The following is a 23,281-nucleotide window of genomic DNA, read 5'->3' on the forward strand; positions in this document are numbered from 1 at the left end:
TTATTGAAAGATTTTAGGCAGCAATGTATTGGCATAATTTTCAGTGTCCCCTTTACATAGGGTCCCTACTTTATGCCCCCTGGAAACAAATCTGTGTTGCTAAATGTTTAACAACTGGCTTGCCAGCACTCATATAAAGTTTCATATACATTTCATATACATTAGTAATATTTACTTCAGCTTTTTAAAATTTAGAATCAACAAAAGAATAAATAAAACCCTGATTTGTAGTTTCTAATTTTTCTTTTTTAGTTTTTTTTTGCAAGGCAATGGGGTTAAGTGGCTTGCCCAAGGTCACACAGCTAGGTAATTATTAAGTGTCTTGAGGTGGGATTTGGGCTCAGGTACTCCTGACTGTGCTCTATCCACTGCACCACCTAGCTGCCCATGTGTTTTCTAATTTTAGAGGTGTAAATGTTCACAAGAACTTTACCATTCAGGTAAGAGCTAATTCCAGCACACCTCTACATGTAAACCTTCACTTTCAATGTTAGGTATGGCAATTGGAAATTATAGATAGGATTTATTTATTTATCTGCTTATTCATTCATTCATTCGTTTGCTTATTTATTTATTTGTATATTTATTTATTTATTTAAGGTGATGGGGTTAAGTGACTTGCCCAAAGTCACATGGCTAGGCAATTATTAAATGTCTGAACCTGGATTTGAAGTCCAGTCATGCTGACTCCAAGGCCAATGCTCTATCCACTGCACCACCTAGCTGTCCTCCTCGGATGATAGGCTTTAAAAGCAGTTTGGGTCTTTGAGATCAGAATTTAATAGATAAATAAACTGAGAATGGATAGGACTTGTTCTTGGTCATACAAGTCAAGCAAATGAGGTCAGGAGTCTTTCGCCTTTAATTATAGATAAAACAACTTCCAAATTCTCTCTCAAAGACAGCAAAGTCAAAGGGTAGCTGAATCATGCTCAGTGATTCTGAATCATCTTTAGAATCCCTGGAAGGATATCAGGGTCTAAAAATTAACAAAACTGGGAGTAGAACTCCATTTAAAAACTGACTTTGAGATGTATATCTAGCATCAGCTGGGGTGTCAGTCAGGAAAAAGAATTGGAAGTGAGATTAGATTGATTCATTATGATCCAAGTGGACTGAAATAGCTTGGAGCAGGGGGTAATCAGAAGGGAGGGAAATTTCAGTTTGAATAGAAGGAAAACTTTCAACTGAGTTCAACATACATTTAGTAATCATTACTATATCCAGAACACTAAGATAGGCACTGAAGGAGATAACAGAGTTAAGATCTAAGAATTGGTCCCTGCTCTCATGGAGCATATCGTTTAATTAGGAGAATGAAACATCATTAAGGATAACACAATGTTGTGGTGAGAAGTACATTTGAGAAGTTGAAAATAAAAAGTCCCTTAGTGATAGGAAATCATAGGTAGTTTCTTGGTGGAGATGGTGTCTGCATTGACCTTTGAAGATTGAAGAAAGAAAGGGGAACAAGTCAGGCATAGGAAGTGAGATATAGGAAATATTTTAGGGGAAGAATAGTTCAGTTTTGCATGAGTTTAGATATGTGGAAGTATCAAGAGAAAACTTGGATGAATTTCTAGGCCAATCTCTAAGTAGAAATTTCTTCCCTTACAGCCAGTAGACCAAATGATCATCTAATTTCCTCTTGAAAACTCTAATGATTAGAAATTCAGTACCTTACTGAGACAGCCCATTCAACTTTTGGGGTTCTCTAATTTTCAGAAAGTTATTTGTCTACACTGGGTCAAATTCTCTTTCATTGAGAGTCATTGGGTCTTCAAAAATATGCAGGCCTGCATTGTCTGAACCCATCTTACTTAGCCTAATGCTATTCTTTTTCCAACTTTCTAATAAAACTGTCTCTTCCATGAAGCCTCATAAATATGATTTGACAACTAGGTTCAGTTTGATTTGACTCAATATTAACATTAAGTGCATATTATGTGTATAAGTCCTATATTAAAAATACAAAGAAAATTAAACTGTCCACAGGCAGCTTCCAATAATTTCACAATAATTCTGTGAATATAGTCACTAATTCTAGTCCTTCCTTGACAGCCCTAGATTTACATGTTTGATTAGTGTAGCAGATTTATTTCAAGTTAGTCAGTCATCATGGAGCTACTGTGCTTATGTGTTTTTGTTTCTTTTTTAGTATCTATTTAATTTGGAACTCGTTTTGTAGACTGGTGGAGAAAAGTTAATTGAAAGTTAAAGTAGGGGGCAGCTAGGTGGCATAGTGGATAAAGCACTGGCCTTGGAGTCAGGAGTACCTGGGTTCAAATCTGGTCTCAGACACTTAATAATTACCTAGCCGTGTGGCCTTGGGAAAGCCACTTAACCCCATCTGCCTTGCCAAAAAAAAACCCTAAAAAAGAAAAGAAAAGAAAAGAAAGTTAAAGTATAGGGGCAGCTAGGTGGCAGTAGATAGAGTACTGACCCTGGAGTCAGGAGGACTTGAGTTCAAATCCGGCCTCAGACACATAATAATTACCTAGCCGTGTGACCTTGGGCAAGTCACTTAACCCCATTGCCTTGCAAAAATTAAAAAAAAGTTGAAGTATACAATACTTCAAAATACAAAATTCAAAAATAGAAACCCTTCTAGAACATTTCATCGAAAAGCAATGCAAAGAAAAAAAAAGACTCATCGGCTGGTGCTTCACTTTTCTCTAAATTTGATATGATTAAAAGTCCCAGTTATGATTTGGAAGACATGATTTAGAATCATATCTTTAAAAGTTGGTAGAAGCATGAAATATTAGAGGTAGAGCTGGAAGAGACCTCGTACTGCCAAGTGCCAAATGCTGGAACCCTAGAACACAGAGAACAGACTTAGAACTTTATTTTATTTTATTTTTTTTTAGTTTTTGCAAGGCAATGGGGTTAAGTGACTTGCCCAAGGCCACACGGCTAGGTAATTATTAAGTGTCTGAGGCCGGATTTGAACTGAGGTACTCCTGACTCCAGGGCCGGTGCTCTATCCACTACACCACCTAGCCGCCCCTCAGACTTAGAACTGGAAGGGTCTTTATATGGAGATCATGGAAAATCAGAGTTGTAAGGGAGCAAGTCTTAAAATCTCATCTCTGTCTATTTAGCCTGATATACCTTATACTAGGCTCGTTGTGCCCTCCCAGTAAATAGGACACCATGGGCTGGCACCCTTTTTTTGCTTCTCAGGAATGTAAAGGAAGGCATCTTTAGAAAGCAGCTCAAGTCACTATTACCACTTGATCAAAAATGGATGGTGGCTGTAGGTATAGGCAGCACTGATGCCTGTCATGGCCCATAGCAAGTTAAACTAGCTACTTCAGCTCCTGACAAGGCCATAGAAGCTGCCCCCATGTTGTGTGGCCATACCAGCTGTCAGTGTCTCTGAGAATGGAGCATGGTTCACTTAGATCCAATTTTATTTTTATTCTTTGATATGTGCTTAATAACCATTTCCAAACATCTCCACAGTTGGAGAGAGGGAAACTGCTGAGAACAGGTGCGCCTCACTTGAAAAGAGACTGGAAAGACTGTAACGAGATCATAAGCTGAAAAATAGGGGAGAGTTATTTCTCCAGGGCAGGACCCAATCACTTGATTAGAGTGTAATTTGGGTCTTATATGTGACCATCACATCCTGTTGAGGGCACATTTTTCCCCGGCCTGTTGTAGCTGCTCCTGTCTTAGCTGGAGAATAGTATTTGGACTTTTTTTTTTAATGTTGAAATTCTTCCCAGTCTCTAAGAAACCTAGCACAAATCTCCTTCCTGCATGAAGTTATCTCCATATTTCTCCACTTAAAATAATTTTCTTCCTTGAACATTATGAAGAACTTTATAACTTTAATAAATTTTTATTGTTACCTTTTGGTTTCTCAAATGTTTCCTTTTCAAAAATTCCATTCAGAAATGCCAAAAAATTTCTTAGCATCAGCCTGTCCCTTTTCTTTCCCAGAGTTCCATCCTTATTCATACTTCTTCTGTTTTATTTATGAGTATACTGATTATTTTTTTAAACTTGGAGTTAGAAGTAGGGGGTCCAAATTTCAGCTTTACCATTTATTAGATGTGTAACCTTGGTCAAATTTGCTCACCACATGCCTCTGCAACTGCAAAATGGGTATAATAATAATTTTGATATCCTCTAAACTGGTAAGGGAAGGGCTTTATAACTATAAAGCATCATAAAGTATATTATGATTATTCTAATTATTTTTGTATATTTGCCTGATTCTTGGTTGCTTTTATAGTCTCCCTTTCACCCCTTCCCTATCTTGCAACACTTCTTTAAATCTTTTATTTTTTTTACTCTGACCTATGATTTCACTGATTGGGGGGATTAAGTCAGATAAAAGACCTTATTAAGAACCTACTATGTGCAATCACTAATTCTCACAACAACCTTATGAAGGAAGGTGTTATTATGATCAGATTATTATAATCTGCACGTAATACCCTCCTCATAGGGTTATTGGGAGAATTATATTAAATAATGTAGGGGAAAGAGGTCTGCAAACTTCAGAGCTTCATTGAAGAATCAGTTTCTAGTCTTCCCCATTGAGAGTTTGGGAAAGGACAGGAACAAGATGGTGAATGAGAAGCTGTGACTGTGGTGATGGGCCCTGGCAGAAGATCTGCCACATGAAAGAGATCCTCCATCCAGGTTCTCCAAACAACAACAAACAACAACAAACTTCATCCCTCTTGTAGCGAGGTGAGCAACTTCAGGGCAGGACTGATGTCTGATGTCATTGAGTATCATACATGCAGATTCATAAATGTTTACTGAATTTGGATTTTACAGCTAAGCTTTGCTAGTCTCACTCCTCACCTTAAGTGAAACTTTTCTATCCTTTTTCTATTCCTTTGTTAATCTTCTTTTACATTTTATCCTCCCTTTCATTCAAGGCTTTCATAAATGTCTCTTCTTCAATGAAGCCTCTCTTGTCTCCCTCCCTCCTTCATCTCTTTTTTTTGAGAATCTCTCTAGAATTCAAGTTCCATGGTTCTCTCTGGTATAGCAGAATCACACCATATCTTTATAGTGTGGTGTAGGACAAAAAGAAGATGAACTGGGTTCAAATCCCTACTTGAACCCTTAATATTCCCGGACCTCAGGTATCTTGTTTGCAAAAAGAGGTGCCTTCCAGCTCTTAAATATTTGATCCTGTGATCCAAGGAATGTTGAGTTTTCTCTGAAAGTAGTGAGTTTCCTATTCCTTGAGATGTTCAAACAAAGGCTGGATGACTTCTCTGAGATAATATTAGAGGGAGTTCATGAAATGGATAGAGATCTGGACTAGCTGACTTTAAAAGGTCTTTCTAATTCTGAAATTTTATTTAGCTGGGACATACGGAATTCAGTCAATGAACTATCTGATTGGATTATCTTCGTAAAGTCAAATCTTTTTTTCACTCATTTGCTTTTCCATCAGATTCTTCAAATTTACCAGATGTGGCTTTGTGAAGATACAGAGTCAAATGTTATATTCTTCAACTTAGTTATTTTTTAAAAGAAATCAGTCTTTGGAAGGTCTTGGAATTTCACAAAATAAGAAACTGAGGTCTACAGTAAGTTAACTAATTTAGGCAAGAATTATTCTGGAGGCTTTGGAGCTATGCCAGCATTGAATGGTAGTAATGTTGGAAAGGGGATAAACAGCAATGCATAAGTATTTCCCCCGAAAATGAATTATGGAGTAAGACAAAGCCATCCCTGTGTACCGTAAGGAAAGATGGAGTTGGAGGTCAGAGATGGAATTTCAAGAGATTCCAAGCATTGCTCTTCTCTGCTCTGTCCTTCCTGAGCCAAGTCCTCTCTTGACCCACCAATCCTTTCTCCTTTCTCTGCCTGCTGAAATCCTTCATTTCCTTCTAAATTCAGCTTGGGGGCCTCCTCCTCCATGAAACCTTCCTTGATTTCTTCCACCCTATAAGGAATCTTCTAGCATCCATATGATTGTAACAGCCAAGGAGACCCACCAAATCCAAGAACTGCTACTAACTCACAATGTGATTTGGGTCACACAACCACTTTGAATCTCAATTTCTTCTTCAGCAAAATTTGGAAGCTGCTTGACTCTGAGGTCTCTTTTTGTTATGACAGTTTAGGCAACATGTAGCCTCAAATCTGCCATGATTCTTTAGACCTCTCCTATGCATTGCTATAATGCATATTTATATTATGGCTATATATTTTGCCTTTTTCCTTGAGGGCAGGGACTCAGTATCACTCATCTTATTTTCTTCATCATCTGAATCTAAGATTCTATGATTCTGTGATTCTAAGATTTTCTCATTTTGTTGTTCTAAAATCAAATGATTATATTTTATTTTTCCTAGATCCTATGGTCTCTGATTTCAAGAGGCTATGGTTCCATTAGATTAAGATCTTATGCTTCTAGTAGTAGGCTACTCTTTTTTTCTTTTTCTTTTTTTTAGATTTTTTAAGGTAAATGGGGTTAAGTGGCTTGCCCAAGGCCACACAGCTAGGTAATTATTAAGTGTCTGAGGCTGGATTTGAACCCAGGTACTCCTGACTCCAAGGCTGGTGCTCTATCCACTGTGCCACCTAGCCGCCCCTACTCTTTTTTTTAAAGGAATACTAAGCCCGTTTATTCTAAGATTTATTCTGCTTTTCTATTATTCTCCTCTAAAATTCTGGTATTCTAAGATACTATGACATTAAGATTCTACAGTTTTTAACTGTGCTGTCCTATTAGATTTTTCACTGTGCTTTATTACTACTCAGATAAAGTTTGAAGATGAAGGGGAGAGGGAAAGAAATGCTGCTGGTTTAAAATAAATCTAGTTTTTTAAAAAATAAATTTATTTAAGGCAATGGGGTTAAGTGTCTTGCCCAAGGTCACACAACTAGGCAATTATTAAGTGCCTGAGGTTGGATTTGAACTCAGGTTCTCCTGACTCCAGTCCCGATGCTCTATCCACCTAGCTGCCCCCAAAATGAATCTAGTTTTATTTGAAGTTTAAATTCATTGTTTGGGTATATCTTATACTTACCTAAGTGGACTATTACTATGTCTAATATGATCTCTTTAAAAATTAATGTCTACAGGGGCAGGTAGATGGCTCAGTGGATAGAATATGGTCCAGGAGTCAGGAGGACCTGAGTTCAAATCCAGTTTCAGACACGTTATGATTGCCTAGCTGTGTGACCTTGGGCATGCCATTTGACTCCATTGCCTTAAAAAAATAAAATTAAAAAAAATTGATGCCTATAGAATACTATTGATATATTAAATACCTCAATAAGTTTGGGACATTCTGTGGGTGGCACATATTTTTATTCTCCCTTTAGAAATGAAAAATTGTTCTCCAGAGAGGTTAAGTAGTTCATCCTAGGTTGCACAGCATATCTGAGGCATAACTAGGAATTGAATATAGAAGTGTCTTGACTCCTAATCTAGTTCCCTAGCAACTCAAACTCTCAGGGATTAACTTCTTTTTCTGTACCTAGAAAAAGTCAAACTTGCTTTGAAACCCTTCCTCCTGACAATCTAAAAATATCATTATTTCGAGGAAAGACAAAGTCAGACTATGTACTCAATGCTTTGTCCTGGTCAGAATCCAGAGTTGGTGTCCATAGAAATTGGTTCTACTGGAGGATCAGTCATGTCACCAGCAGGAAAATGGAGCTGATAATAGCACTCTGTCTGTGTCTGTGTCTCTTTGTAGCTCTCTGTCTCTGTGTTTCTTTCTGTCTCTCTCTCCATTTTCTGTTCTGTTTCTATCTGCTCTTCCCCCTCTGATTCTCTGTCTCTATCTCTCTGTCTCTCCCTCTGTCTCTTTCTTTCCAAATACACTTTGAAATAGTGAGAGAGCAGAACTTTCTGCAGTTAAATATTTTTGAGGCATTTTGGCTCCTTCAAAACAAAATTTGCAATGAAGCTCCAGTTCTGTAAGCTCTTGAAATCCTTCTATCCTTGAATCATATAGATGGTAAGCGTTTGGGAAGACCCTTATTAAAAAGACATAGAATGGTCGAACTGAAGGGGATCTTAGAACAACATATAATATCACAAGTGGAAAGAACATGTCTTGCAAACTTTAAAACACTATAGGAATGGGCTGAAGCTTAAAACACAGAACTCAGAGATCCTTTATAATTCATGTTATTTCTATAGCATTGTATTTTGTCCCTCTATATAGTCTGTATTGAGTTATCTGTGTATATGCTAATTTTTCCCTCATCCTTACTACCCCTTAGAATGTAATAAGCTCCTTGAGGGCAAGGACATTTTTTCCCCTGCCTTTTCATCCTCAGAGGTTTGCAGGTTGCCTGGCAACTAATAGGTGCTTAATTAACTCCTGCTAAATTGAATTTAATTGAATGACACAGGGATTCCATAGAACTCATATAGTTGAGAGCAAATGTTACTCTCCCCATTTCAGAGATGATGAAATTGAGGCTCGAGGCAATGGAAGATCTGCCTATGGTCAGATAACCAATGAATGATGGGAACCAGTACCCAAACCCAGGTCCATTGAAGAGGAAGGATTTTACAGAATCCCTATGGCAGAAAATATGAGGGGAATACCTTCATAAATCAAAAAAGCTGTTGGATATATTTCTTAGTAAAAAATTTAGCACTAGTTTAAGAAATAAATAAGATGTAGGCAGAATTTATTGAAATGGGAATTTGGTACTCCCTGCAGATCAATGTTTAAAATTAATTAATTCTGGGTTGAGTATTTCTTTTGGAGATTCAGTTGTCTATGAATGCATAGTTAGAATCTACCTTTCTATGAATATATAGGTAGAATCTACCTTTCCTGAGTACACTGATGAAATTGATGACGTTTAAATTATAGCCCTTAGATTTCTCTTCTTTTTCTTGGGAAAATGGCTTTATCTTTGTGTTGGAGATCCCTGGGATTCTATGTCTAGTCTAGTTGTTTCTCCTTGAGATCTTGGGCAACCTTGCTGCAAATTTTCTCCATAATGAAAGTGGCATCTTAGACTTTATATTTAATCTTTGGACCAAGCTTTCTACTAATTCCTTCCTTTTATTTGGTAAACTAAGAGTCATCTTAGATGACTAAGGAGCTTATCAGCAGAGTCAACCTTCTATCCAAGAGCACTTAAAAGTAATTTTAAGAAATCATGCTATAGGAATGAATTAATGGCCAAAGGACAGAATAGGATGACAGCAGCAGCAGCAACAACAACAGCAAGAAACATTTATTAAAAATTATGTACCAGGTACTGTGATAAATACTGGGAGTACAAACACAAGTTCCCTCAAGGAACTCCATTCTAGTATGTGAAGGTGATGCATAAAAGGAAGCTAAAAGGAGAGATGGAGGAGAGGACAAAAAATGGAGACTTGGGTATCAGTATTATAGAGGAAGCCTGGAGCCGGGAAGCCTGGAGAGGAAGAAAGATATGGGAAAGAAAGACTTGGGCAACCTCCTTAAAATGAAGGTTCTGGCCAGAACCAACTAATTCGTTGTCTTAAAATTGAATGATTATAATATTTTACTATGCCAGGATCTTATGGTTTCTCATTCCAAGACCCTATGATTCCTTTAGTTTAGCATCCTATACTTTTAGTAATAGACTTGTTAAAAAAGGAATCCTAGGTCCTTTGATTTGATGATTTATGATTCTGCTTTTCTACTATTCTCCTGTAAAATTCTGAGATTCTTATATACTAGGACTTTATGATTCCACACATGTAGTGAGAGTTAGTTGTTGTAACAAAGGAAAGAGTACTTGGACTGGTAATCCAGAATCCTGGGAATCAGTGCTGTTGGCAAAACTTTGTGATATTTGCCTGTGATGGACAGCAAGGAATACTGGAGTTGTATACTATAGATAGTCAGAGCTGGAAAGAACCTAAGACAAGAAAATGTAGATTATCAGAGCTAGATGGGTTCATAGAACAAAGATCATAAAAACCAGAGCTGAAAAGGACTTTAGAATAAGAATAATTTATATTTACATATGACTTTACAGATTGTAAAGTTTTGAGTTTTTCCCTTTTATTATCAATGTTATTCTCATTTAAAAACTAAAGCTATTAGATGTTGGAGTAGGATTTGAATCCAGGACTCCAATTTGGCGGTCTTTCTTCTATATCAATTGGAAAAGGGGACTTAGATTATAAATATAGATATAAGAACTGAGGAAAATTGTATCAAGGAGTCATTTGCAGTAAGTTCATTTGGCAAACTGACTAGAGTGTTTGCCATCTCCTTCTCCAGCTCATATTACAGACGAGGAAACTGAGGTAAACAGGGTTAAGTGACTTGCCCTGGGTCACATAGCTAATAAGTGTCTGAGGTCAAATTTGAATGAAGATCCTTCTAATTCCAGACCTTGTGTTCTATCCATTGTGTTATATAGCTGCCCATAGAATTTCATGTAATTAGTTAATTTTAAAATTCTAAAGACAGCCACAATTTCTGTACTTCTATCAGGGCAACACTTTCCTTTCATAGTTGGTAATAGTGAATTACTCTCGACATAGTCAATAATTTTTTTTTTATTCCTTTGTTTCAAGGACTTTTCAGAGATTCTGTGATTCACCAAAAGGACTGAAAAGATTGTTCACTCTAGAGGCTGGCATGCTGAATTTGGATCTGAGAAGACCTAGATTCCAATGGAGCTCTGACATTAATTAGTTCTGTGACTGTGGGCAGGTCACTTAATAACTCCAAGCCTCAATTGCATATCTGCAAAATGGGACAAATATAACGTTATCGCTTGTCGCCCAGACTTGATAGTTTTCAAGATGGTTTTCCTTGCCTTAGGAATCATTGAATGTTTATTCCCCACTCCTCAATGACTCAGGTGCATTTGTGAATCTGGAATGATATATAACTGATGTAAAAGTATTTGACAGCTTAAAAAGCAAAAGGCCTCCACTCAGTTGCCAAGGGGATTTTTCTAAGGCACAGTTTTGACCCCGCCACCATTCTTTTCAATGAACTCCACTGTTTCCTTGTTACCTCCAGGATCAAATATAAAATCCTGTTTGGTTTTTAGAACTTGTCATAATCTGCCACCTTCCTACTTTTACAATCTTAAATATCTCTCCTCTCTATACACTCCATGATCTTGTGACATGGGCCTCCATACACACAGCTTTCCATTTCCTCCATCCTTCCTTCCTTCCTCCCCTTCCTCTTTTTTCTTCCCTCCATACTCCCCTCCCTTCCATCTTTCCCTTCCTCTTTCCCTCCTTCCCTAAACCCCACAAATATTCTTTCTTTCTCAAATTATATACTTGCTATTATATATATATATATATATATGAAATACACACACACAAGCCACTTGCTATTTTTTAAATTTCAAGTTCTACAGGCATTAATTGTTAATTAATTAATAGATAATCTTTTTGTGATTGGATAAAAGTCTTGGAATATAAGTTTATTGTCCATAGAATCACTGAAAATATCTTTGTAATATTTTCCTTAGTAGAAGGCAGTTATGGGGATAAGCGCTTCATTCTGTTGATATATAATTCAGATTTTTTGGGCTTAGGGCTACAAATTTGTTAATTTATAAAAGATAGGGAGCAGGCACCTATTATGTTATTTTTCCCAAATACTTTTGCCTTTCTAGACAGAAAAAAGTATTTTGCTACCCATAGTGATATATTGCACACTTCTTATCAATATGCCTTGATCAATTGCTAAGCATTATGATTTTGAGTAGAGGTACTAGAACCAAAAGCATGAACCTTCCCATCTAAATGGAATGCTGTCACAGTATACACGTAATTGATTTAAAGCATCTGAGAGGAAGTTTAAATGATATCACTTTTATCAAGGTGACCTCATCAATTAAATGTAGGTCAATGAATATTTAAGTCAACTGTGATAAGAACTACATCTTATAATGGGCAGCCCTCTTAACTTCTTGCATCTTAGTTCCTTTCCAGATGTTCCAGGATAATGAAGTTGAGTAGTAATACAGTTAAGGGAACAGTATTAGATCATCATTTGGAAGATTTCTGTTTTATTACCAATTCTGCCATGAGCCAGTTCTATGAAAATAGGCAAGTCAGTGATCACCTCAGTGATCTAATCTATAAAATAAGATATGTAAAATGAGTAAGTAGGGCACTTGTCCTATTTACTACTTAGATTTAGGATGGCATGATATATATGAAGGTTGCATATAAAATGTAGAATGTCATTTATGTAATTTAAGAGGATACATGATTTAGAGCTGGGAAGTAGCCTTATATAGTATGATGGTATGATGTTAAGAGTGTTGTGCTGAACCAGGAAACCTATCTACATTCTGGTTTAAATATGTAACAGTTTTGTGACCCTGAGCAAGTCTTTCCATTTTGCTGAACTTTGTCTTTTTTTTAATCTATAAAATGGGGGCAAGAATACTTATATTACTGACTTTATAAGATTATTGCTAGGAAAACTCTCATCACAAAACATTTCAATACCCAAATAGAACTATGATATCATTAATGTGATATTCCTTCCATCACTGCAGGTTTTAATCCATCCATACCTTCCCATTCTATCTGAATTTTGTTATGTCCTATAAATCCCATAAAGTATAAATTATTATATAAAAGTAACTTGTTATTATGATGATTTTTTAATGTTAATATTGCTCTCCCAGTAAAGACTGATAACTTTAAGCAAGGTAACAATTATCTGTGATCAAGAATAGTTCTTTAGGCAACTGGTTGAGTCAAATCAAGAAGAATTATTTAACTTTTATATTGTAATGTTTTATTCTCCCCAATTACATATAAAAGCAAATTTAACATTATTTAAAAAATTTTTGAGTTCCAAATTTTCATCTTTCCTCATCCTTACCATTGAGAAGGCAAGCAATTTGATAAGGATTATGCTTGTATATTCTTGGAAAAAAGCATTTCTATGGAAGTCATGCTATGAAATAAAATATAGACAATCTACATCCCCAAATAAAGAAAGCAAAGAAAAAGCATGCTTCAATTTTCACTCAAACTCCATTATTTCTTCTCTAGAGATGGCCAGCACCTTTCATTACAAGTCCTTCATAAGTGATCATAAGTATTACTGGAAATGACTAAATTATTCACAGTTGATCTTCATACAATATTGTATGCAAGAATCTCCTAGTTCTGCTTATTTCACTTTTACTTTGCATCAGTTCATATAAGTCTTTTCCAGTTTTTACTGAGAGCATCCTGCTCATTATAAGAAACATTATTTAAGCAATTACTATGTGCTAGATAGTGTATTAAGCATTAAGGACAGAAATAAAGGTAAAAGACAGCCTTTAATGGAGGTGATCATATGTAAAAACTATGTATGGAATAAATTAGAGATAATCAACAGAGGAAAGGTATTAGCATTTAAGGAGGACTGAAAAAGATTTCTTTTATGTGGTTCTTTATCTGAAACTCAAAGCAAACCAGGAAAGCTAGAAGGTGGAGATGAGGAGGAAGATAGTTCCAGACTTTGGGGGTGGAGCAGGAGATAGATTGCTGGGCATTTATGGAGGCTGTTAGGAAATGAAAAGTAACAGAAGTTGGCAACTGATTGTATATGGGGGAGGTGAGAAAGAGTGAGAACTTGAGGATGACATCTAAGTTGAGAGCTTAGGGAATTGGGAAGATAGTGGTATCCTACCAATAATGAGGAAATTAGGAAGATTTAGGGGAAAAAGTTGAGATCAGTTTTGGACCTGTTTAGTTTAAGGTATCTATGAGACATCCAGTTTGAGATATCCAATGGACAGATGGAGATACAAATCAGAAGATCAGAAGAGTGGTTAGGGATGGTTAAGTTAATGTGGTAATCATCTGTATCCATATGATATTTGAATGTAGGTTGCTGATGAGATCATCAAGCAAAATAATATATAGGGAGGAGAGTAGAATGACTCTGACACATATATAGCCCAATACTGAGCCATTGATTAATACTTTTCCAGCTTTTAATAGGGTATGAAGAGGAATCTTAGGGTACTTAGGGGCACTTTCACAGCACAAAGAGCATAGAGGACCATAATGGAGGGTACTGATATTGTTATTATCTACATCATCCTACAAGAAAACAAAAATACAGGATAAAGGTTCCTTATGTTTTTTTTTTAAGTTGGCCAAGATGCTAGAAAAGCAGACTAATATACTATATTACATTGAGAGGGGAGAGAACGGAAATTCTTAGTAATGTGACCTTAAGCACTTTTACAATTTTCCTTGGTTTTGTGGTCACCATAATTGTTGTAAATTCATGTTGGCAAAAATGATATTCATGTTGATTCTTGTGATTATCTTGGGTCTGACTTTGGTGGGACTCACCCATTCCTCCTTAAGGGAGCTTTTGCCTTTTCCTTTGCATCCCAGTGCTAAAATTTCTGGAAGAAACAGTGCCAACAGAAAGGTATCTCTCATTCCCATCAACGAAGGCATGCCTGGGAGCTGGTTATGATTCTTATGCAGCTGGAACATATAACAGGTTGTTTCGGCCAGAGTTCTTGTGAATAAAATGCACAGCTGGGTAAAAGCCTAATGATGCCTGGTGAAGCACTGGAAGTATTCCGCTTCAGGACCTGGGGCACATCCATAATTGTTTCTGGATTGCTTCTCTTCAAATCTCTGCCTGAGTTAAGCCACCTGTATTTTAGGCAGGCAACTTGGGTCCAAGTATCCTCACAGGCTCTATAATTATGCAAATAGAAACAAGTATTTAAGTGTGGACTCTGTACTGTATTCTGTCAGTGCCAAGGAAAAAAAATCTGGAAAAAGGATAAAGTCCTTGCCCAAAAGGGTTTTATTTTGGGGGGGGGCAATGTAATATGTATATAAATGCCAATGAAATAGATAGGAAGTGGAAGGGAAAAAGGAGAAATACAAAGTATTTGAGGGGCAGTTGAGAAAATCTTCTAAGTGTGAAGAGGGGCATTTGAGAAAATCAGGATCTTTTCTCCTAGAAGAGAAAACATCCAAGCTGAGTCTTGAAGGAAGATAAGGAACCGAACAGACAGGAATGAGAGCAGTGTAGTTATCTCTTTCACAGTGCAGGTGTTTAGGGGTGCTGTACCCCTGCAATCTGGAAAATCTGAGTAAAAGATTTTGGCTCCCCCTTCATACCTCAGAAGTATAAATTATTATGGTATTAAAAGATAAAATATGCTGATATTCTCTAATACTATGCTTATATTTTATTCATTTCTGAATTCCCAATCTTTTTCTGTGTCACCTGCTAGCCTTTGTATGTCTTCCTGTGGTTTCCTCAAAACTCCCTCCAAATTCCCATTTAATTTCTCCTGTCAACCCATGATATAACAAAACCACAATGGGGATAGTCAAAATATGGAAGAGATAACTTTATTTCAAAAATGAGTACTGACTTTCATGAATATGCAGAGGGGAGATGGCAGAATATGCTGATATCAGAAGAAAATAGGATGGCTAACAGTTTCTTGTGTTCTTCAGGACACCCCAGTGAATATCTGGGAACACACAATTGAGTGTTGGGTGCTTTTGTAATGCATTCTCAGGTCTTATTTCTTGCTTACAGGTATAATCTCCAGTGATATCCAACCTTCAAGATCCAGTCTTCTCAATGATGAAGTCTTTTGCTGATCCTATCCCCAACTATTCAGATATGATATGATAATCTTTTCTCAAAAGTGTGGCAGTGTTGAGTCAGGACTCCTAGGTTCAAATCCCAGCTCTGATATTTACTAGCTATAAGACTGAGAAAATCATCATCATTCTGAGCTTCTTTTTCTTCATCTGTAAAATGGAATAAAATTAGCACTACCTACCTTGATGTGTAATTGTGAGGTCACATATCTAAACTATAGAAATTTGATTAATAATAATCATAATAATAAAATAATGATAATGTGCTTACTCATTTTTTATTGTATTCATCTTTTTCTCTGCCTTATGATATAATGGGATATATGCCTTTTGAAATAAGGAACTTATCTGTACTTGAATGCATGTATGCATTGAGGGCAGGGGTAAATTTATATATATCTATCTATCTTAATATTTATACATTTATATATATATATAATCTTTCCTTAACTTGTATATAAAATAGATATATATATATATATGTTTTACATATATATGTGTATATTCATTTCTCTATTGTTTAACAGAAGACCTTGAACATCATAGGTATTTAATATAATCTGTATGCATAAATGAATGAATGAATATCATAATTTGCTACAGCGTGGTAACTATAGAGCTGGTCAAAAGGAGAGGAAATTCTAAGCTCTGCTTCTTTTATTTCAATGCAGATATCCATAGCAATTAAAAATCAAAAAAATTACCTAGGGAAAAAATAGCTATAAAACCTAGCTTGTATAGTTTCTTTCTTCACATGTTTTTGAGTACATTATGGATTTCTGTAAAAAGTTATTATTAAACTAACCAAAAAAATCTTTTTAAGTGTGGAAGACAAGTATTATCATAAAATGCATTTCTCTTGGTTACACAGCAAGTGAATGCTGCAACCATGAATGCAACCTAAGTCATTCTGTATGGAGAATGGGATTAGGACCTCTAGTTGGTTGGGCCTCTTGTTTTATCATCCAAGACCCTGTTTGAGACTGAACAGCCCAGGACTTTGGATATCCCCTGCCAGTTTCCCATGATACTCCAGAGTCATATCCCCTACTTAGTTATTGTTTTGTTAGATTATGATATGTAACTATAATTTTTCTCTCTGTAATTATAATATTATTAGGTAATACCCTAGTCATTGATTGGGTATTGTTTCAGTTACTTAGAAAGGTCAAGGCCGTCCACTGCACCCTGAGTCATCACCAATCATCTTGACTTTTGTCTTGCTACTGGACTTTAATGACTTTGCACAACTCTGCTTCTCTTGAATCCAGTTCACATCCATGTCAAGATATCATTCTCATGATGCTACTAATACTCTGAGAATGAAGGACAAACAATGAACTTCATTATTGCTATATAATGCTAAAATTTGAAGGTATTTCCTTCTATGTACTATACTACTTCACCAAAGAACATGTCTAGGGGGTCCCAAAACTCTAAGTACAATTTTGTGTTTAACACAACTTTAAGCTTAATAGCTTCAAATTTCTCTAAGATTTAGGGGACATCCTAGATAGAATGTTCTGGTCTCCTTGGATATCCCTCTCCATCTGGCCTTCTGTGATTCAGACATCCTGTCCTTCTCTCTGTTTCTCAACCATGATACTCTATCTTCCATCTCTTTGCCTTTTCATCGACTATCTCACTTTTCATAGAATGTACTCTTTCCACAGTTCCCATTCACATAATCATTCTTCCTTTAAGACTCCTGAATGAAGTGTCTTCTGTATGAAACCTTTCCTGATACCTCTAACAATGAATATTTTCCCTTTTAATCGGCTTTGAACAATATCAGAGTTAGTGTAAATCATGAACACTTTTTATAATCAGATTCTCCCCATTTGAAGTATTATGTCAAACATGGTAATTGGTTTCTAGCCCATTGAGAATATATAGTATGACCTGGAAGAAAAGTATTCATTATTGGCGTTAAGCTATTTTCATACATTCCTTTTTATTCTCTTTATATTTATGCTACATGTATTTATGCACTTATCTTCTCTTTACTTGTCTCCTCCAATACAATGAAAGCTCTTTGTGAGTAGGAATAGATTCATCCATTTTAGTCTCTAGTGTCTAACATAGTGCTTGGAACACAGTTGAATCTTAATGAATGTTTGTAATTTGGTTAATATTGCTAGTAGATAACTAAGAACATAAAATTTTTGCTTAAAGAACACAAAACAATATCAGTGCAAGAAGGGACTTTGGAATGTAGAATATAAAAAGTTAATAATATGTTACATAAGGTTTACAAAATACTTTTCTCTCAACACTGCAAATTAGAAAATGGAAATATTATTAATTCCACTGATAAAAACTCAATTCCTAGGGCTACACTGTAGAATAGAAAAAAGAAACCTCTAAAATCCTACATTTATCTTTGTCTTTGACCATGTTGGTCAACCATCTTGGTACAGTGGAAATTGCTTGGAATCTAGGAAGCATAACTTTCAATACTTGCTCTTCTACCAACTTGCAAGGTAAGACTCAGGGCTCCAGTCTTCTCCCTTGTAAAGTCAAGAGTTAGGAGTAGTCTTAAGATGGAAATCGTGAGATAGTTGGAGGGAATCTTAGACTGTAGAATTGGAGGTGATTTCTCTAACTAAGAGAATCTTTCAATTTGACAAGTGAAGGAATGCAAAACTCCTAGAGGGAAAATGTTTGGTGACTAGCCATGAAGCATAGACTAGAAAGAAGGTGTCCTGGTCTACTTTAGTTTAAGCACATACTTTTTAGTGGTAAATTATGGGGAATGTTTGAGTTTTTGTCTTCATTGGTGCAAACATATGGGTAAAAATGTATAATTCTACTCCCATGATTAACTTCATATAGACATCATTCTTCACCTCTTGAAGAACTGTAATTGATAAGTATTATTACAATTTCTATTTCCTACGAAGGGAAATTAGGTCCTTGGAGGGTTTAGTGACTTGCCTAAAGTTATATAACTAATTAATGCCAGAGCCAAGAATAGAAGTCAGGTCACATTATTCTTCAGGTTCAGTTGCTAGAACATGTTTCTTCCTTACTTTGAACAAATTTCACTCTAGTCTTCAAGTAAGTTCAGGCTTGTGAAGCAGAAAAGACTCTGTCTCTATGAGGTTAATTCATCATACTTCATTCATTTATTCCACAAACATTTCTGAAACATCTGTTATATGTCCACTCAGACTAGGGGCTGTGGAGATCTAAAGCACATGATTTTAGATGTCTTCATCAAAATATTGCCATTCAGAGATACAGGAGTCCTTGGAAATCATTTTAACCCTCTTATTTTACAAGTGAGGAAACTGGGTCCCAGAGAGGTTCAATAAATTACTTAAGATTACAGAACTAGTTAGTGACAGAATAAAAACCTGAAAGGAAGAAACAGAGTATAATGCAAAGAGGATATGGAATGAGTAAAATTCTGTCTCTGATTCTTAAGACCATTGTAATCTACTTTCCCTCCCTATGAAATAGAAATTTTAATAATACTTATCAATTTCTTATCAGTTCTTTGACACAGATTGTGTTTTACCTCTTTGAGGCTTAATGACCTCACGTACAGAGGAACTGATTACTCTCTTTTGATTTCACTTGGTTGTTATGAAGAAATAATGCATTAAAAGTGCTGTGTAATCACAAATTGATATATGTATATGTAAACATTTAAGTATAAAAACATAAAAAATAGATATGTATTTACAAACACATGCACACACACATATCTCACATATAAAAAAATGAGGCAACTTGGTGGAACAGTGGAAGTATCTGGAGACAGGAAGATCTGAATTTAAATCCAACCTCAGACACTTGCTAGCTGTATTTCCAATGGGCAATTCATTTCACCCTGTTTGTCTTAGCTTCCTCATCTAAAAAAATGAGCTAGAGAAGAAAATTGCAAATCACTCCTTTATCAACTGGTCATAATAAAGACAACGTATTTAAAGTGCTTTGAAATCACCAGATGATATATGAATGCTAAGCAATATCCTCATTTTATAAAAGGGTCCATTTTCTTTTTTTCTTGGAACATATGGACTAAGTCATTGATTCTGTGATGCAGAGAATTAGATTGAGTATATTGGGGTTTGCAGTTTATCATTATATTCTGAAAGTACCCAGCATTGGTACACATATCTCCATACTATCTGATCATTATATCCTGGGAAGACTAAAGTGGAAAGAACCCTTGATTTGAATTCAGAAGACTGCATTTGAATCTAGCTCAGAAAGTCTTTAGCTTTGGGACCTTTGGGCAAACAACTTCCTTTCTCTATTCACCAGTTTTTAAAAAATCTATAAAATGATAATGATACTTAGACTCCTTATCTCTCAGGAAAACACTGTGTAAAATATTAAGCCCTATAGAAAAGGGAGTTGTTATTTTTATTATCTTTATTATTAATATCACTCCAGAGGGTAATTTTCTTATATCCACTTGGCCTTTGACTTTTGAGATGAAGAATTCAGCCTACTTGTCCTAAGGCAAAGAGATGATTTGGAGATGGAAACATCTGTCCACCAGGACTTGGGGTTGACATTCCTTGTCACGTGGTATTAATATTTTATTTTTGCTGGGTTGGGTTGGTCTTTAAATGAGGGAGTTTGATGAGTTGTAAAGAGTGTTGGTTCTATCCCTTTGGTCACTGCTGAGACTTAAGTCATCTAGTTGAAGGGAATGCTGGTCTTTTCTCCAGTGCCTTCCCCCTCCCTCAGTCTGATCCTTCTGCCATCACTGCTGAATTTCTCTATGATATCCCTATGAATGCAGCAGGAACAATGTTGGAAAATATGATTGGGGCTCATGACTTATGCAAGCAAATTGGAGGCAATGGGGAATTGGTTTGAACATCAGGAACCTTTCTCCTGTAGGCCTGGAGAGTAATTATTTATATATTTGTAAAGCTGTCAAGGCAGTGGGCTGTTTTCTGGTCCCTCGAGTAATTTAAGACTATCCAGTTGTTGCTTGAGATGAAAGGTTATGGCCATCTGGAATGAATCTTTATCCATCAAGAGAAAACAAAGAGAGAGATTCCTCAGCCAGTATTTTTTTTTTCATAGTTTCATCTGATACCCAATGCAGGAAATTAACCCTTATATATCTGCTGTTGAGCATCACACATTTTTGTACTAGAAGCTTTGGCTTTCTCTGTGCAAAAGCAGATATATGACTTCTAAGTTCTTACAAAGGGAGTCAGCCTAAGTTAGCTCCTCTCTTTCCAATCTTCTTGTACCTTCCCATACTTCCATATACTCTGTGATTCAATGAATCTGTACTCTTTGTCTTCCTCATACAAGATACTCCATTTCCATGCTCAACATTTTTACTGACTTTCCCCTCAGGCTTGGAATACTCTTCTTTCTTCATCTCTGCCTTCTGGCTTCCCTGACTTCTTTCAAGTCCCAGCTAAAATTTCATCTTCTAAAATAATCCTTTCCCGATCCCCTTAATGCTAGGGTCTTCCCTGTATTGCTCAATTCCAATTTATCCTTTGTATATCTTGTTTATACATAATTGTTTTCCTCTGTGAGATTCTAAGATCCTTGAGAACAGGGGTTGGCTTTTGCCTTCATTTTTTTTATCTCCTGGTACTTAGGTGCTTAATAATTGCTTACTGGCTGAGTAATGATCCAAAACAATACAATTCATAGATTTTGTCCAGAAAGTGGGAAATAGTTTTATTTTAAACCGGTTAAAACAATCATTGCTGAATATTAATCACATATTCATTACAAGTTATGGAGAAGGGAGCTTTTTTGTTTTCTTTTTAGTCATTTAGGAGTTCCAAAGCAACCTAAGCTTTAGAACCTTGAGAGACGGTTTTATTTCTAGTACAAAGCCATGGTGAGATAGTGGATAAGCTGGACATGGAAATAAAGTCTGGGTTTGATTCTCAGCTCTGATTCTAGTGGTGTGAGTTTGAGAGAAATTATCTATTTTTTTCTGAGGATTTTCTCATTGATAAATGAGCAGTCAGTCAACAAAGATTCATTAACACTTGGTATGTGTGAGGAATGGTAATAAATGTGAAATATTTAAAGAAAGGCAAAAACTATGCTTGCTTCAAGAAACTTATGTTTGAATGGTGAAAATTTATAAATCATTAGGTAGGTAGGAGATATACCTAACATTGCATGACCCTGAAAGGGTGGCCATAGGCAACCTCTTTGTATATAAAGAAATACTATGGTATATAAAGAAGTACTATTGCATTTATCTTTATATAATATGGTATATAAAGAAATACTATTAAATCATTGCATAATGCTTTTTTGAGAATTATCAGAAAATAATCTTAGATTACTCACAAAATCTTAAGTGTTGGGAATGACTTGAAGGTTCTTTATTAAATCCCCTAGTCTCTTCTTTTCACCTTAAGCTCTCTACATCACCCTTTTCTCTTTCAACATAGAGCCTAGCCTTACCCTTTTCTCTACTGAGAAAACAGAGGTCACCTGCTTTAAGCATCTTCTTCTGCCTTACTCCATTACTTACAAACTCTCTGCATTGTTGTCATTCTCTCCTCTGTTCTCATCTCTGATAAAGAGGCAGGCATCCCTTCTTCCCAAGGCCAGCTTCCTTGATGCTATCTTCTTCTGGAAATTGTCCCTTATATCAACCTTATCCCCTTCACCTCATGTCCCCATTTCTACTGATTATTTTCCCACTGTCTATTATAAACACACTGAGTTTCCCCTAGTTTTAGAACTGAGTTAACCTACTCCCTCCCAGGGCAGGAAGTTCCTTAAAAAAAAACCCAAAACTCTAGTCTAGTGGTTGTTCAGCTTCCTCCAATATTTCTAGTGATGAGGATATCATTTTCGTCTTAAGAAGTCTGCCCATTGTTGAATAGTTCTAATTGTTAGAATATTCTTCCCATATTGAGCTCAAATTTCTCCTTTAAACTTCCCCCCAGGATTCCTAGTACTGACCTTGTGGAGCTATGTGAAAAAGAATCTGACTCCTCTTTTGCAAGAGAGTCCATAGGATATTTGAAGACATCTTTGAATGCAGTTAAATGCAGTTATTCTTTTTTTAAATTCATTTAAGGCAATGGGGTTATGAGACTTGCCCAAGGTCACACAACTAGGCAATTATTAAGTGTCTGAGGTCAGATTTGAACTCAGGTCCTCCTGGCTCCAGGGCCAGTGCTTTACTTACTGTACCACCTAGCTGCTCCAAATCCAGTTATTCTTTAGGTCAAATGGCCTATGTTCTTTTAACTTACCCTCATGTGACATGGTCAAAGAAGTCTTTACTTATTGAAATATAGGGAGCTTAGCCACAAAGTTTCTCTTGATTAGTATATCTTTGTAAACCGGTCAAAAAAGGAAATGATATTAGCCAAGCCATGACCCAATGATTAGCCTGGAAAAGAGAAGACATTATGTGAACATGATCTCTCTGTCTTCAAGTATTTAAATGCTGTCCTGAAGAAGAGAGAGATTAGTCTTACACTATTTAGTCCCAAGAGGTCAAGGAAAACTAGGAAGTTCTCAGGAAGCATATTTTTCCTTAATATATATCATTTAAGGACTTTGTAGAAATGAACTCTTGCCTGGGGAAATAATGAGTTCTTTTTATATCAGAAGCTCAATGAGCTCTTGTTTCAAGTATTGTTGGTTACTTGACTGGGAAGTTTCTATTCTCAGATACAGTTTGGACAATATGACCTTCAAAGTCCCTTCCAAATCTGAGTTTCCAGGTCT

General features: G+C 36.1%; 1 protein-coding gene and 1 long non-coding RNA gene across 4 annotated transcripts in view; both read left to right on the forward strand.

The window, feature by feature from the left end:
- Positions 1-10,737, forward strand: part of LOC141518117 (uncharacterized) — a 32,244-nt gene extending 21,507 nt beyond the window's left edge. Inside the window, exon 2 of the long non-coding RNA XR_012477092.1 lies at positions 10,523-10,737. This is a non-coding gene — a long non-coding RNA (uncharacterized LOC141518117). The remainder of the gene's footprint in view (positions 1-10,522) is intronic.
- Positions 1-23,281, forward strand: part of SORCS2 (sortilin related VPS10 domain containing receptor 2) — a 1,216,578-nt gene that overhangs the window by 207,363 nt on the left and 985,934 nt on the right. The window lies entirely within an intron of this gene.

Source organism: Macrotis lagotis, chromosome 3 (genome assembly GCF_037893015.1).
Source record: "Macrotis lagotis isolate mMagLag1 chromosome 3, bilby.v1.9.chrom.fasta, whole genome shotgun sequence".
Taxonomy (NCBI): domain Eukaryota; kingdom Metazoa; phylum Chordata; class Mammalia; order Peramelemorphia; family Peramelidae; genus Macrotis; species Macrotis lagotis.